This window comes from Lutra lutra, chromosome 2 (genome assembly GCF_902655055.1).
Source record: "Lutra lutra chromosome 2, mLutLut1.2, whole genome shotgun sequence".
In the NCBI taxonomy this organism is placed as follows: Eukaryota; Metazoa; Chordata; class Mammalia; order Carnivora; family Mustelidae; genus Lutra; species Lutra lutra.
The window spans coordinates 162,077,708-162,094,774 of NC_062279.1; positions in this window are offsets into that span (position 1 = coordinate 162,077,708).

The window sequence follows — 17,067 nt, forward strand, 5'->3', positions numbered from 1 at the left end:
GCCCTTTTCTGAATAACAGATGTTCCAGAATGAAGACTACAGAGCTTACTAACTAATTGTGACACTCTGTGGGATTTGAATCCATCTTGCCTTCTAATTGGAATATGTGCTTCTCGAAGGTAAGGACCATTACTCACCCATCTTTTTTATGCTCCCCTTCCCCCCACCCATCTCAGCATCTGGCAGGACTGGGCATATAGTCAGGAGATACTTTCTCACACTTAGTTGATCATAAGGATCACTTTGGGAATTTCTCTTAGAAATGCAGATTCTGATTTGTCTCCGGGAAATTCTGACATACAAGTGTGGGGTAAGATGCTGGGATCTGTATTCTTGAAAGTGCCATGATGTAGCTTTTGCTGAGGCCAGTTTGGAAAACAAGGAGTTAGAGTCAGCATTTTGCCAAAACCCAAGTCAAGACACATATCTGAAAAGCTCAAGGGTTTTTATGAGAACAAAGCACAAGGTATTTTAAACATATATGGGCTGGGAAATTCCAGGCTGTGAAGTTTTGCTGCCTTTAGTGATGTGGCACCATTTTGGACATGATGGCAGAGAGAATGGGCTTGGAGTCTGGCAAGCATTTGAATCGTGCTTCAGACCCTCATTTCACCTCTCTGAACTTCAGTGTCCTCATCTGTTAAATGGGAATAATAGGACCCACATCCCAGAATTGTTATGAGAATTAAACAAGATCTTGTATGTAAAGTATCCAACTCCATGTCTGGCACAGCACATAGTTACATATTAGTAACTATTATGTATATTACATATTAGTAACAAGCTCTAATGGATGTTAAATTTTAGAACCTGGGAAACCTGCCAGGTTGTCAGAGGTTGTAAGCTATAGGAAATACTTTGTTGGTGGGGGCATTCTCTATTCCTTTTATGAGGGACCTCTTGGGGACACCTCTTAGTCCTTATGGGAAGGATTTCCTACCACTCGGAGCGGGCACCCCCAACAGCACGAAGCCACTGAAAGGCAGACTAAGAAGTTAAGTATTCAACTAATAATCATCATCATCTATGCAATAATAATATTATCTTTCCAGCATTGTATCTTTGCTGAGTCAGAGAACAATTTCCTTCCACAATCCATATTTATGCTGGATCACAATGGAAAATTATTGCTTGTTTTGGGGAGCTCTGTGTATCCCCTTATCTTACTTTTGGTCACAAAAGATTGGGAGTTTGATCTCCTCGTTCCCCATGCCAAAGGGAAAACTGTGACCAAGATGTGGTCTGGGCGAGGACAGTGCAGTGACCATGTGGTTATCATTTCAGACAGAAAAACCCAGGCTTTGGAAATCACTGGCTGTATCTTACATGAGGCCAGGGGTCAAGATCACAGTCCAATGGAAGGATGGGGTTTCTTGTGTAGGCAATAAGCCAATTGGTCACCGGATTAATGGGTGAAGGGATCAATGGATCAATGGGGTTTCGCTTATAGGTAATTGATACTCCCAATTATTTTGGGTCAGAAAAAGGACAGGATCTTAGTCTAGGCAGTGAGAAATTCTCCTCTCCCCTTAGGGGACAAAGGGCAGTTGGATCTGTGTTATAATGGGAGGCGATGACTGGAAAGTGCCGTTCTGGGGGAGGTTCATGGTCAATGGCGCCACTTTGGGAACAGGGGTGCCACAATCCCATGTCACCTGGAGTTTTGCCGGGGTACTGGGGATACTGAACTCAAGCAGTAGTTATAAAGCCCCCTCTGCTTTGTGCTTCTTTTGCCCTAAAACTCAATAAAATCTTGTGGGAAGAATTTAGCAGAGATTTGTCCTATCTTAGACTAGCGGTCTCAGCAATAAACACCAACAAAGAAGCTGGGGGGAGGGAACCCAAGAGAACTTCCTGGAAGAGGGAGTGCTGGGATGGATTGTCAATCAGCTCATATTACTGAGCCAAATGTTTGTGGTTGGCCTGGCAGGTTGCCATTGACCCCCGATCCCTCTCGTGATTCTCAGAATTGACGGTTCTCAGTGCCTCACAAAGATAATTTCAAGGTCCAGAAATTTTGACTCCCCACCCTCTCAGGTCCACTGTATACTGGATCCCCTTCCCCTCATCATGCAGAGCCATCTCTTTGGCTTGGGTTCCCCTGTGGCCACACTGCATTCTCCCTCCTCACACCCTGACACACGCTCAGAAATGACAGGGTTCTTGTGGGTTCAGCCTGCCAAGAGCAATGTTTGCCAAAGACGTCCTGGAGCCAAGCGGGTGGCCTCCAAGTGAGCAATGGGTTATTCCAGGCTGGAAGGTGAGGGCAGCCTCCCAGCTATTTCCTCCGACCTCAGAAGCAAGTCAGTGGCTGGCAGTTCACATGAGGTCCCTCTGACATCTCTGGTCAGGAATGCAGCTTGCTGGAGATTCTAAAGCAAAGAGGTCATTGACAAGAAGAGAAGGCATTAGCAGGCATGTACCCAGGGACCTCCATCTGCCTTAACAAGTGATAATTCTGCCCTGGGCCAGCTCTCCCTGTCTACCCCAGGCTCACGTGTGTTTGTCCATGGGTCTTCTGGGACTCTCTGACCTCCTGAGGCCTGGCAAAGCAAGACTGGGGCAGCCTAATCTTGTCTTTAAATCCACAAATCCTTGAATCTCACAAATGAGTGAGAGGAAAAGGTGGCTGGGGGCAGATCCATAGTTGCATTTTTGTTGACTGCCAACATCTACAGATTGCCAATATTCTTTGGTAAAGGGGTCCCAGGATGGAATGGGAGGAGGTTCAGGAGCTCTACCCTTGAACTCAAAGTACAGTTGTTCCTGATGCAAGCTCTCCAGTCATGACCTTAGGTTCTTTTCCATATATGTTATCATGTTCTCTAACATATATTATGTTCTGCTGTGGCCAGACTGACCACTTCTGCTGTCTGCTGTCCCCCAAACCAGGGCTGTATTGGCTCAGTATGCAAGGAGCACACTGCATTCTAGAGCATGTACTGGCTGGGAATATATTCATCCCCCCGGGACTAGAGAGTACTAGAACAGTGCTTCTTAAACTTTAATGTGCCTGGGAATTATCTGGGGCTCTTATTAAAATGCAGATTCTGATTCAGAAGTTTGGGTGGATGTTAAAATTCTGCATTTTCAGTAAGCCCCCCAGGCAATGCTGATGGTGTTGGTCGATGACTGCGCATGGAGAAGGAAAGTGCCAGAAGGCTCAGCAGCTATTGCTATGGGGTCAGGACTTGAAATTTCCAGGAACAGAGGTCCAAATAGCCCCCTCATTATAAATGGCCAGATGACTCCCTGCTGGGGCCATTTAGCCCCCACCAGCAGCCCAGATCTGCCTGAAGCTTTGGTACCCAATTTCTTGAGAGATAGATAAATAAGATCGATCCTGGGATGGGGTTTTAGGAGTCATTATTTCTCCTCTACTCAACCTGCTCTCAGTCTCTCCTGCATCCTCCCAGCTTCGAGGGCTGACTCATCTCTGCTTCAGTCACCTCCTGGGATGGCCATCCATTCCTGATGAATAAAGATCTCCTCTTGACTTCCTCAAGACTCAGTACAATGTCACCTTTTCTGGGACCCAGTTAACAAGAGGAACTCTGGCTCTTCTAGGCTACTGCTGTGACCTGGAACATGTAAACATGGTATTTGTCACACCATGATTGTGATTATTCACTTTTGTAACTGTCACTTCCGTAGTCCTTGAGGGCAGGGAATAATAATGCACTGTTATGCTATGCTGTATATTTTTTCGGTTGATTGTGCTGTTCTTCTTGGTCCCTCATCCTCAGGAGGCCTGTCCTTTGCTTCCTTAGAGACATTTCTAGGTTAAAGAGCTCCAATTTCTCCAGCCTCCATGGGACCTCTCTAGGGGAGTGGAAGACACTGATTCTCCATCTTGGAATTTGAATTAAGGGGAGAGTTTTAAGAATATTGACTCCAACCCTCGAGATTCTGACTTATTTGGTCCAACCCAGGCATCAGGATTTTTAAAAACTCGAGGATTCTCATGTAAAGATTGAAAACCACAAAGAGTCAGGAATTTTAGACTAACACCCAGCATTTCAGCCCCTTGTCAGCACCGCAGTCAGGTCCATTCCAATCGTGGGTCCCCAGCACCAGTGATTAGCATTCATCCTGGGCTTGAAACTAAGCTCCTTCGGATAAAAGGAGGCTACAGGACCACATGGGTATGGGACTAGAGGCTGGCATAAAACCAAACCCTTGTTCCATGGTTTAACTACAAGTTTAACTTGAGGCGATTTTCTCCATCTCTCTGATACTTGGTTGCCTACCCAGCAAAATGCGATGAAAGTTTATTTGTCAGTTTCTACTGGGTAATAAGCCATTCCAAAATTTAATGGCTGAAAGAACAAACATTTCATCTTTCTTGCAATCGTTCTTCTGGTCTGAACTAGCTTTGGTGGGGCTGGATGGCTTAGGATGGCCTCCACTAGATGTCTGGCAGTTGGTTTGATGTCAGCTATAGGGGGAGAGGGGGCCTGGCTGATGTCCGCATCTCCCATCAACCAGCATGCTAGCCTAGGCTGACCTTCATGGTGGCCATCATGGGGTTCTGGGAGCTCCAAGGATTGGGCCAAGATACTCTTTTCATTGGTCTGTTTGCTAACGTCTTTTTGGTCAAAGTTAGTCAAAGCTAGCCCAGAATCAGTGTGGGGGATAGGTTACCAAAGGACATGACTCTGCTTTCTATAACTAGGTATCATTCAAAATTAAACTAAGATAAAAAGCCCCATTGATATTCCAGCTCCGGGAACCGGGCAGCCTGCCTGGGCATCTCCTTTGTACTAACGTGCCAACTGGTAATAATAATGGTCACAATATATATTGAGCTCTGGGAGTTTCACCACTGACAGCAGTTTATCTGATTCGCAGACCACCATTTTTGTTGCAGATGTTTCCCTGCATGTCGGGTCATTAATTCATCTGAGTGAAGATTTTAAAACAAGTAAAAATGGCCCCTTCCCTCTAGGAGCTCTGTCTTCCACTGCGACAGTAGGAAGTCAGTTTGAACTTTGGATTTATGTCTACATGTGCTTATTCTATGTCCACCTGTGCATAGAAATCCTTCCCCTTCGAAGTCCTCCATCAGATACATGCGTGTGTGAGCAATGGGGGTATGACTGGAAGCTTAAGGGAAACAAGGGGACACATTGCAGTCAACAGCATCAACAGCCCATCTGGATGTTTCTGTTCTTCACACGTCATCCTTTGGTGCTCACCTCCAGAAGCATCTTATTCACTCCAGTTCCCTGGAGCACCGCCCAACCCCACCAGCTCCACTTTTCTTCCCAGATTCTCTTGAACAAGTGTCTCTCTTTCCTCTTTGTCATGCAAAGCAACATAGCTCTCTCTCTCAGCTCCCCCACATCATAATATTTCTTCTTCTATTATCAAAAATTAGACCTGCTCAGTATAGAAGTCAGAGTGGGACCATCTTGTGCTACTTGATCATGTACCTCTAGATCTTGTCCCTTACCTCATCCCAGAGGACTTATCGAATTATTTATTCTGTATTCTCCCCCAAAAGACTCTTGAGTAAAAATAAACTCCATCTTCTTACAGCTACTTCTAATATCAAGCACTTTGAGCTTTGTGAAAGGGCACCAGAAAGGAGTGATACTTTCCAATGGATGCATGAGGGAAGGCTTCCTGGAGGCAGTTACATTTGAACCAAGGCCTGATGGATCTCCTTTGAGAAGGATAGCTATCAATTTCAAAACTAGTGGTTTAGGGGCGCCTGGGTGGCTCAGTGGGTTAAGGCCTCTGCCTTAGGCTCAGGTCATGATCCCAGGGTCCTGGGATCGAGCCCCACATCGGGCTCTCTGCTCAGCAGGGAGCCTGCTTCCCTCTCTCTCTCTGCCTGCCTTTCTGCCTACTTGTGATCTCTGTCTGTCAAATAAATAAATAAAGTCTTAAAAAAAAAAAAACTAGTGGTTTAAAAATGTGTTCACTTTTCTGATCAGTTAGCAGTTCCTCAGGCTGCTGTTCCATCCCTGCACACATGCCATCCCCCACCTGATCTGATAGTCATTCCACTCTCTCTCTCTCTTTTTTTTTTTTTTTTTTTTGAGACAGGGTGGAAGGAAGAGCACAAATGGGAGTCAGGAGGGGCAGTGGGGAAGAGTGCGGAGCCTGGGGCTCAATCTCATGACCCTGAGATCATGACCTGAGCCAAAATCAAGAGTCAGATGCTTAACTGACTGAGCCACCCAGACGCCCCCAACAATCACTGTTAATTGGAGAGTTGGAATAAAGGAGTTAACATGAGTTTTGTTTTTTGTTTTTGTTTTTTTTTTCTGGTTAGTTAATAGGAGGGAACAAGAAGCCAAGTTCCCAACTATTCATGGCATATAGAATAAGACATAAAAAAAAAATCAATTGTTCCCCAAATATTGTCAGCGTATCATTGGTTTTTGTTTGGCAAGTATTTGTTGTTATTGTTTTCCACATGCTTTGGGTCTAGACTAATCTTGGCACTTAGATGTCCCCATGGCCTCACAGAATAGGATGCCTGGAACTGATCATCAAAACAAGCCAAGGAGTGCAAAGAAATTCCTCAGTAATTACTACATTATTTTGTTCTTTGTGTCAAATGTGAGTTAGGTGAGAGAATTCATTCATCTCTTACTATACTAGGAGGGACAGAGGCAATTTTTCTCACATGATTCAGGGCTAAAGCAGATTATCTTCTGAACTTCCCTGCAACATTTAACTGAAGCTAAATTTGAAAAAAAAAAAATCTTCCTTTTGAGAGATCATTCCCAGAAATTAAAAAAAAAAAAGTTGCATAATAGTCTACTTGAAGGATGCAAAGATTTAATTTCAGGTGGCACTTTGAGAGGTGTGTGTGCATGCACATGTGTTGCAAGTTAAAACAACCCAACTGACACAGGCTTAAGCAAAACAGGGGTTTTAGTTGTTCATATAAGAGAAAAGTCCAGGGTGATCAGTCTTCAGTCATGGCTAGATCCAGGTACTCAGATGACACATATGCATTCTCATTCCTCTCTAATACTCAGCTCTGCTCTTCTTAATTCTGCTACCTTGACAACCTTGGGGAAACAAGACAAGAGGTGTCCACTGCAGTAGAATGCCTGTTTAGTGGTAAAATAAGTAAAAGAGGGAAAAAGAAAGGTAGGTGGTAGGGGTTTGGCTGAGGGCAATGGGTAGACCTATATTAAGTGAATTTGGGTTGGCAGACCTGATTTTCAAACCAGTTGCATTGACTATTTGTAAAAATAATAATATCTCAAGACCCATAACATTCCATACTTAATTTCATCTGATTATCCAGTAATTGCTGATCTTCACAAATGCCCATATCAACCAGGGCTGCTGGTCAACCACGGGCAGACTGGCAAGTGGGCAGCTGTCCATCAAGACTAGAAGAAAGAAGTTTGAGAGCCAAGAGAGAAGTCAGGAACTTGGCCTGCGTGGTGCATGGGGATGGGAGGAGGGAAGGGGAGAAACCTCGGCAATTTGTTTAATATTTTGCTTGTTCTGGATACCATGAAAGCTGCGTACATTGGCTTCTGACTAATGAAAACAGAGGGGAAGCCAGGCTGGAAACCTGGCCGTGTTTCCGTGCACAATTAGGTTTGTTTGTTTAGGTCTCTTTTTATTTGTTTTCAGATGACTCAGATAGGAGTACTGCAGGCATTTCAAAGCGAAGTGTTCTTCTGTGTATTTTGGGTCTAGGGCTTCACCAAGTGCAGAAAGCCTTGGCTCCCTGAGGTTATTTTCCTATCCAAGGGTTTTTCAAACTTTCAAGTGGAGCTGGAAGAATGCCGTGGTAAGCCAGGTTATTTTTCTTAACAGACCCCAGCTTGGGGTTGCACGGGGGACAGCAATCACAAACATATAAACACAAAAGTCCCCAAACAAGGCACAAGGGCACCCATTGTGCTGACCGCTGGCACCATCTCCCCTTGATGGCTTTACCATCTGTGCAGTCCAGTCCTTTCTGGAAACATCTTCATGAACCAGCCTCCTTCTTTCCAGACAACCAAGTTCAGAGATGGATTCTTGTTTCTAATCTCTCTGTATCTTTCTACAAACTGTTGAGCTCTGAAGACTTCCCTCTTGGATTACCATGGTTTAGAGTCTAAAGCCTCTCCTGTGAAATGCAGAGAGATTTACAATCTGGTAACCTGCTAAGACCCTGGCTGAGTTCCTTTGCCTCAGGGGAGTGACTCCCATGGGGACTGTTTGCTCCTGGTCAGTTGACCCCAAGTTCAGGAAAGGCCTTTGGAGAGGCCTTGGGAGGGACTGGCCAGTAATCTCCTTCCTAGAGAAGCAAGATGCAAATCGGGTAATGCTGAGGCCTCCTCCAGCCTCTCTTCTTGGAGGCTTACGTCCCGTACCCCTTCCTGTGCAGGATGAGTCAGAGGACAGGGATGCTCGAAGTGGTCTTGATTATTTTTAAAATACTCTGACTTTATGCAGGAGGCAAGAGCAGGTTTCCCGAGTTCCCTGGAATCTGGGTCCCAGCCTGAGTCTCCCACAGTGTCCCCTGCCCATGTTATATAAAAGACACTGGCCAACATGCTGGCTGGAGAAGGACTTTCATACTTGAGTCACCCCAATGAAACTTCTGTTCACCAAGATTTTGTTTTTCAGTGCTCCTCTCCCTCTGTCCCACTTTTAAGCTCTCCTCTTTCAGTATTTGAAGTTGGAACCTCCTGAAGCTCAGAGCAGAAAGATTCATTCTACCTAAATGTGTACACTTCAGGAATTTCTTTTCCAAACCACTCTCTTCCAGAGCTATATTGTGGGGTCCAATAAAATTCTACCCAGTCTCCCACACCTGCTACAGATACGCTACTGCACCATGACAGGGGGCAATACTGTGTTTTAGCCAACCCCGAGACAAGGATGGGATTGAAAGCAGTTTAATCAGGAAGTGAACCCAGGAAGTGCCCGAGGGAAAGGTGGAGTGACTCTGGGCATCTGGAGCTCAGTCCTGATTAGGACCCTCTGAGAGATTGTGTGGAACATGCCTCGGACTGTCCCACAGACAAGAAAGCTGTCGCTGGTTGTTAGAGTTTGATCCTGGCATCTCCCAAGCTCACTTTTGCAGCCAGAGAACATCCTCGGGCTGAGAGACATGAAGCCCTAGGTCAGTGTGGAACTCTCTGGAGGCCACTTCTGGGGAAAATTGAAGGGATCTGGAAGGGGGGGCACCAACCATGGTGTCTACAGCATTTACTGCACCCTAGGATGGCAAAAGGAAGGGCACAGTGATCCAAAAGAGACTGGACTGTTTTCACTCAGCTGAGTTGACTCAGACAGGGAAGAGGACAACCATTAACACCGGTGAGCAACAGCTGAAATGACAAGAGCTGAAAAGCAAAAGGTTTTGTTTCCATTCTCGGTTTACCTATGTATTTAGCAAATGTTAACAGACTGCCTACTTGCTTCAGGTTCTATGCTAAGGGCTGGGGTATTGCAAGGAAGAAACCAGGCTCTGTCTCTGCCTCAGGAGACCACAGTCTGGTGGGGGGGGATGGAGACAAGGAAAGAGTTCAAGGCAAGGGACTGTGACAGTACGGCCTTAGCAGGAGGGACCCCTCATCTAGGCTGACAGCACGTGGTGTCTCTTCCTCAAGAAGGAAGGGGAAGAGAAGGAACAGAATGGGAGAATGCCTGGAGGCACCCGTGAGATGTACAGACTCAGGGCTGTTTTCTAGTAGATGATGAGAGGGAGTGGCTCCTGATAAAGTTGGATGCCAACAAACACCAGGTCACCTAGACTCTTGTCAGCCACATTGCAGTGTTTATGTCATATAGCAGAGCAGCGAGGAATGGCTTCTTCTTATTATTATTACTACTATTATTTAATTATCACTACTGTTATTTAATTATTACTACTATTAATTTAATTAAACTTGTTTGTTTCATTGCTTCTTAAATCCCATCTCTTCCTTCTGGCTTTCATGTCCCTCTTCCTGAAAAGTATCTTTTGCTAACTTCTCACTGATGTTTGTGAAAGGCGAGCTCCCTCAGTCAAGGGCAGATCCCGTTTTCATGGGGCCTGAAGCTTATGCAATTTTGGTTCCTCTTTGGGGAAAAAAAACAAAGCAAACTATAAATACAAAATTAAAACTAAAAGTAAACCTTGATGACAAGAAAAGAAATCTTAGCAAATTCTAGAAAGTTGACAAGAAAAAACAAACATTATCTATAAAATCCAGAAAAATAACATTAAAAAATTAATTCACTATAATTTTTTCCAGCTTCCCCTCATGTTGGCATCACTAGGGGGACTTGAAAAAGAGGAAAAAGACTTGGCCTACATTTAGTATGGGTTTCATGGGATATATTCGATGGTTTGCAGTCATTTCCATGCATAGTTCAGTTATTGCTGGGTGTTGAGATTCTGGAATGGCTTCCAGAAGTACTCCTACCCTCCACATGCTGCCTTGCCTGGCACTCAGCAAAAAAAAATCCTACAATGTTCAATACCAAAAATATGTGGATGGTAGAGAAGCAAGATTTAAGATATATAGAGCCAGCTCCAATTTTCTAGTCCATGGAAAACTCTTCTTCTAGTATCAGAAATGTAAAATTGTAAGTGGAGGGTTCATTCCTACTCAAAGGCTAGTCAAAATGGAAGTTTTCTTTCATCAATCATATATTTGAGAGCTCAGTGTATGCAGTTATAAACCCAATAAGTATTTACAGCTCATTTGTGAAAGAAATTTCACAGAGGCCTTTCCAAGGTTGACAACAATCTTAAACCCTTATATGCCATTACCCAAAAAGAGTGACAAAGCCAAAAGAAAAAAAATTGTAATGATCAGTAACAGAAAATAAATGTAATTAACCATGTTAGAAAAAAAAAAAAAAACCCTGCATTATCTTTCTCTTCAGTCTATAGAAGATGATTTTACAAAATCATCACATGAAGAGGTGATTAAAGAATATGTAGCTAAAAAAGGAATAAGTCTAAATGCAATCTGGTATCCTGGATTAGATCCTGGAGGAGAGAAAAGACCTAAGTGGCAAAACTGGTGAAATCGGTAAATAAAGTGGTGGATATAATTACATGATTATTGATGATGCACAAGTTCAAAGATGCTAGGATGCCACTGAAACAGGTACTCAAATATTTGAATTTCCAAAGGCTAAAGCGAAAGCCAGAGCTGAAAAGCAGATATTGGCCAAATATGGAGGCCAAACTTTAACTTTGCTGCATCCCTTGAGAAAACCCAGTCCCTTACCATTCGGGCCCATTCAAGGTCAAATGACCACTCCCAGGGCTGTTTGGCATCACCTCCTGTGCTAACCACTGTCCTTTTCAGTGTCCTCTCCATTTTTGACACAGGGGCCTTTGTCCCTCTTTTTTGCAGACTCAGTTATGTACTTAAATTTCTAGGTGTTTATACTATGAGAGTTTCCAAGTTCGTCAGCTCATCAGGTTGTTGGGCTGGTTTTCAGCAGGAGAGTGAGGTGGTGAACTTGACGATTTAGGAAAGAATCCTTGCTTCAGCATGGAGAATGGATTGAAGGTGTGGGGTAAAATAAAGTCAGAACAAAGGTAGATCTGAAGGAACTCAACTGCAGAGACAACCCAGGGCAACCCGGATGAGAGGAATCACGGTGGAGAGGGAGAGAAGTAGATGTTCTCAGGCATTTCAGGTCAGAGGAGCAGAATCTGGTGAAAGAGTGGCTTTGGTGGCAGAGGGACAGGTCTAAAATGTGCCTGTTGTGGGATGGGGACAGCTGGGTGAATAGTACTGCTATTTCTTGAAATAAGAAACAGAAGAGGGGCAGAAGCAGCCCTATGGGGCAAGATGAGGAGTTCAACGTTAGACATGCTGGGTTTTAGAAATCTGCATAGCATCCTAGTCTCAGTGTGACACACAGGTTGAGAGAGAGATCTGATCAACCTGGACTTGTGGATTGGACTTGCAGTGGACATTAAGTCTATGCGAAGTGCCTAGAATGGAACCTGGTTCAGAGCAAGACTGTGTGAGGGTGGGCTATACAAATGACCACTGTGGTAGAGGGCACAGGCACCAATCACATAAACCCATGCAAAGTACACCTCTGCTGAGCTGATGAAGAGAAATAATCTGAGATACAGAAGCCCCTAGCAGGGGCATTTGACACAATCAGGAGAGTCAGGGAGGACTTCCCTGAGGAAGTGGCGCTTGAACAGAAATCTGAAGAATAATTAGAAGGAACCAGGCAACGAGGGGAAGGAAGAACATTCCAGGCTGAGGGAACAGCTTACACAAATCTCTTTGGAGAAGGGACTGTGGGCACATGTAAGAAGCTGTTATTATGGCTGAAGAAGACCAGGGGAGCCTGTGCCTTAGGAAAGACATGTCATCTCTCTGAGAGAAGAGACTTGACAATTTGCACAGTCCTCCTTCTAAGTCTCGAATTCTAGAGTTCTGTGATCCTTGTAACTTCTGGTTTTGGTAAAAACAATTCTACAGAAAAGTTGCGATAGAACAATGAACTCTCTAAATCTTCACTAGGATTCACCAATTGTTAAAATTTTGCCATATTTTCTTTATCATCTCTCTCTCTACTTAACCAATGTACTTTCTATACATATATAATGCCTGTATCTAAACATAATACATATTATTATTATTGCAGAACAATTTAAGAGTAAGTTACTATCCTCATGACCTTCACTCTTAAATATTTCAGCATGTATCTCCCAAGAATAACAACATTCTCTTACATGATTATGTCCAGTGATGGAATACAGGATAGGCTCTGTGATCCAGAATTCTATGATCTCTTTAAATATGGGTGGGATGGGGCACCTGGGTGGCTCAGTGGGTTAAAGCCTCTGTCTTCGGCTCAGGACATGATCCTAGGGTCCTGGGATCGAGCCCCACATCGGGCTCTCTGCTCAGCAGGGAGCCTGCTTCCTCCTTTCTCTCTCTCTGCCTGCCTCTCTGCCTACTTGTGATCTCTGTCTGTCAAATAAATAAAATCTTTAAAAAAAAAAATACGGGTGAGATTCAGTAGCAACTTATACTGAGCACCTACTGTGTGCCAGATGCCATCCTCTGTACATAGTATTCAAACTGATACGAGAGACAAGTCCTCAGACAGATATTTACATGGAGATGTGGAGAGGGCAATGGCAGATGTAAGCAGGAATGCCAGGCAGATGCAGAGGAAGGAAATTTGGGCAGAGACTAACTGTCTATCACATCTTTACCCTTCCTCTTCTTTTTTTCCTAACTGGACCTCTGCACCCAACTCAAAAACTGCATTCTCCAATTCATCTGTTGGAAGACCAAAGATATATATTAGAAGTCACTGGATGCAACTTCTGGGAGAGTTTATTAAAGCAGCCAAGCTAGCTGGGAGGCACACACTTTGGCCCTTGACCCTTCCTCTTTCCTGCTGTTAAGACTGTCAGTATAATTGTTAAAGCTACAACAGCCATCTTGCAGCCATAAGGAGACATTATAGATGGAAGCCAGTGTTAAGAACAGTGGAGCAGGGGTGCCTGGGTGGCTCAGTGGATTGAAGCCTCTGCCTTCAGCTCAGGTCATGATCCCAGGGTCCTGGGATCGAGCCCCGCATCGGGCTCTCTGCTTGGCAGGGAGCCTGCTTCCCTTCCTCTCTCTCTGCCTGCCTCTCTGCCTACTTGTGATCTCTGTCTGTTAAATAAATAAATTAAAAAAAAAAAAAAAAAGAACGGTGGAGCAAAAAGACAAAAGTATCTTGGATCACTGGCGATAAAAAGGAGCCACCATGCCAACTCTGAATTGTATATTCCAAACTCTTTAAGAGAGAGGATTAATGATCTCATTTAAGTCACCATTAATTAGGGTTTCTGTTACATGTAGTTGAAGTTAGTCCCAACTGATAAATCACTTGATTCTGCCTTGGGGATCCAAGGAAAACTGCATATGTAATATGAAAAATAAGATTTAAAAAAAAGAAAAAAGAAAGAAAGAAAGGAAAAAAGAGAGAGAGAAGCTTGAGTAAAAAGGTAGGAGGACGCTCCAGAACATAAATTTTAGCTTAAGAGTAGCAGAGGCCATTGAAAGGACTTGAGGAGAATCCCAGGTCTAAATTTCAGGTTTAGGACGCAACAGAAAGGAAGTTGTCTTGTTGATACCTACAACTGCGGGGACTGGGAGACTAAAAGTTAGGAAAACTAGTAGAGAAACGATGTGACAAACTCCACGAGGAATGACCCCAACCTGGAATAATCCTGCCCAACATGCTAAAAAGCAAGGGCTCTGCTGTCCGCAAGACTTGAGGCCCGTTTGGGCTTTACCTCTTATTACCTACATGATCCTGAGCAAATGACTTCTCAATGCCTCGATCCCTTCCTATTTCCACCAGACTGTAAAGTGAATTAAATGAGGCCATGCGTGCACAATACTTAGAGCTTAGAGTACTACCTGCTACATACTAAGCACCCACCAAATTGTTGTTGAGCCCATGGCAGTGTAGAAAGGATTCTAGGCAGTAAGGTAGAATAAGATGAAATCAACAGAATGCACAACCTGTTGGATGGTAGGAAGGGTGAGAAAGAGAGAGAAAGGAGGAAAGGAGTTAAAAATGTCTCTTAGATTTCTGTGGAAGGAAGCATACAGTTTTGGACCTGCAGAGTTGATGGTATCTCTCCCCATCCAGACAGAGACAACCAGGGCTCACCTGCATGGAGAGATAGGGAGCCCAGGCAAAGATCTGAGCTGGAGACAGACTGGTGAGCAGCTGGAGCCCCCAGAGTGTGTGTGTGGGGGGGGAGTTGAGAGGGGGGAGTGGGCAGGGGTGGTGGTGAGGGGATCACAGCTCTCAGGCGAGTGTGTAGAATGAAAAGAAGAGAAAGCCAAGAGGAGCCCTGCTGCTGGCAGACAAAAAGTAGCCAGCAAGAAAACTGAGGTGGACTGGGTTCAAGGTCCTAGAAAAAGTGGAAGGAGTGTCCCAGGAAATTCCAGGGACAGAAAATTTGCAGAAAGCATGTTCAGTAGCAGGAAATGCTGCAGGGACATCAAATGCGGTCTGAGAATTGGGCATTGGGTTGTGGGGAAAGGGTCAATGGAGACCTCGGCAGTAACTGAAGGTCGTCGGGGACATCGGAAGTCTCAGGGTAGACCTGTAGGAGAGCAGGATCAGAGGATGTTTGTGTGAAAGAAAGGAGGGAATCATGCAGTAGTGGCAGCTAATGAGAAGAAACTGGAAGGAAATTAAGATGCTAGAAAGGTTTTGGGGAAGAGGAGTGCGGGCTTGAGGTCCAAGACTGGATCCAGAATCGGGCCAGGGCCTTTGCCACCTACCCAGAGTAGGGGAAATGGCCCACAGTAGTGTCGGGAAGCCAGGATGCCTGTGGGGCTAGGCTGAAAAGCAGTGAGGGACCAGCTCTAGTCCGAGTGACCATGGACCGACCGAGGACGGCTGGAGACCGAGAAAAACAATAATGACTCTTATTTCTTGGGGACTCACCCTTGTGCCAGGACGGAGCAGAACCTTTGCAAGTCCCTCACTGCGGCCCTATTTCACCAGTGAGCATCTGAGGCCCAGGGAGCTTAAAGGCCAGCAGAAACCGGCAGGGCGGGGGGCCTTACCCCGCGTCTGAGCCCACGGAGGCACCTTGATCTCCACCCTCCACCGCGGGGCGGGCAAGACAGCGGAACCGCGGGGAAGATGTGGGGACGCGGCCCCATGACGGAGGAGGGGAGCCGACTCCGGCGGCTGCAGACAAGGCCCAGGGCGGAGCCGCAGCACCCGACCCCTGAGGACATCGCTCCGAAGCGCCCGCCGCCCAGGCCCCTGGGTACCCGAAGGCGCTCCCGGAGCGAGAGGGGCCTGCGGAGCGTCCCCAGGAGGGGGCAGCAGCGCGCCGCGGAAAGCCGCCGCCTCAGCTCCGGGGCCCGGGGCTCGAACCAGGGACCTGCTGCTTCCCTGGAAGGGGGTCCCTGCCTCTCCCCACCCCCGACGGCCAGGCCAGGCCGAGGAAGCCCTGCCCCGGGGGCATGTGCTGCGTCTGCGGCCCTCCCAGGAGGCCCGGAGCGTCCTCTTGGGTGTCACAGCCTTGGGAACAGCCTCCCCAGCCCTGCGCCCGAAACTCCGCGCAGGGCCAGTCCCAGGAAATGAGAGCCATGGTTGTTCTTCTCTCTGTCCCCTCTTTCTCAGAGCCCTCCTCCTCTGGTCCTAGACACGCAGACTGGAGATGGCCCCACTATTTTTCAGCCCAGCCACCACGGGGCATTCGGGCTTCCCAACACCACTTTGGGTCATTTTCCCCACTCTGGGCACATGGCAAAGGCTCTGGCCTGGTTCTGGATCCTGTCCTGGACCTCAAGCCCCCACTTCTCTAACCAGGTCTCTTTTTAGCATCTGTCTTTCCTTCCAGTTTCTTTTCCTCATTAGTTCCCGCTATTGGGTGACTCCCTCCTCTCCCTACCCGGGCCAGCCCGCTGCAGGCTGGCTCCCCCCTTGTGAAAAAGCACCTCCCTCTTGTTTAGCTGCTACTCACAAGGCTTCCCCAGTCCGCAGGACAGGAGTGGGGTGCCCTTCAGCTCTGCCAGGATGCGCTCCCCCCGCCCCCAAGGAGCCCACCCTTCGGGAGCAGCCCTAGGGGCTTTCTTCCCAGGCTCACTGGGGCTCCTCCCCAGACCATAGGAGTCCAGTTCAGGCCTAAAACTGGTGTCCCAAGAACTCAAGAGCAGCCGGTTGCACAAATAGAACTCACCACATATCGGATGTGAAGGGAAAATAGAGTATCATTATTTCACTTAGAACTAATCTGGTCTTTCTCCTCTGAACCCCACCCACTAGTTAGTGGGATGGGGAAGAAAAGCAAAATGTCCGATCCAGTTAAATTTTGAACTGGTATTTTAAACCTTTCAGATAATGCTCAGTCTTTAGGAAAAACAGTGTCTCCGATAGTCACCCCCTCCGGCCCCCACCCTAGAGGCGTGGGCTTATGGAGTGAAGAAGCTTTCTCCTCTCCTGGCACCAGAGGCAGTGGGTGAGTTCTTTAGTTCCACCGAGGCCCTTGGATGTGTGCTGTGCACTGGTCTTCGGGAAGAGGTCCTTTTTTGGGGGGCCGAGGTCATACTTGACCTCCTAGACTCCAGGACTGAAAGTATGTCT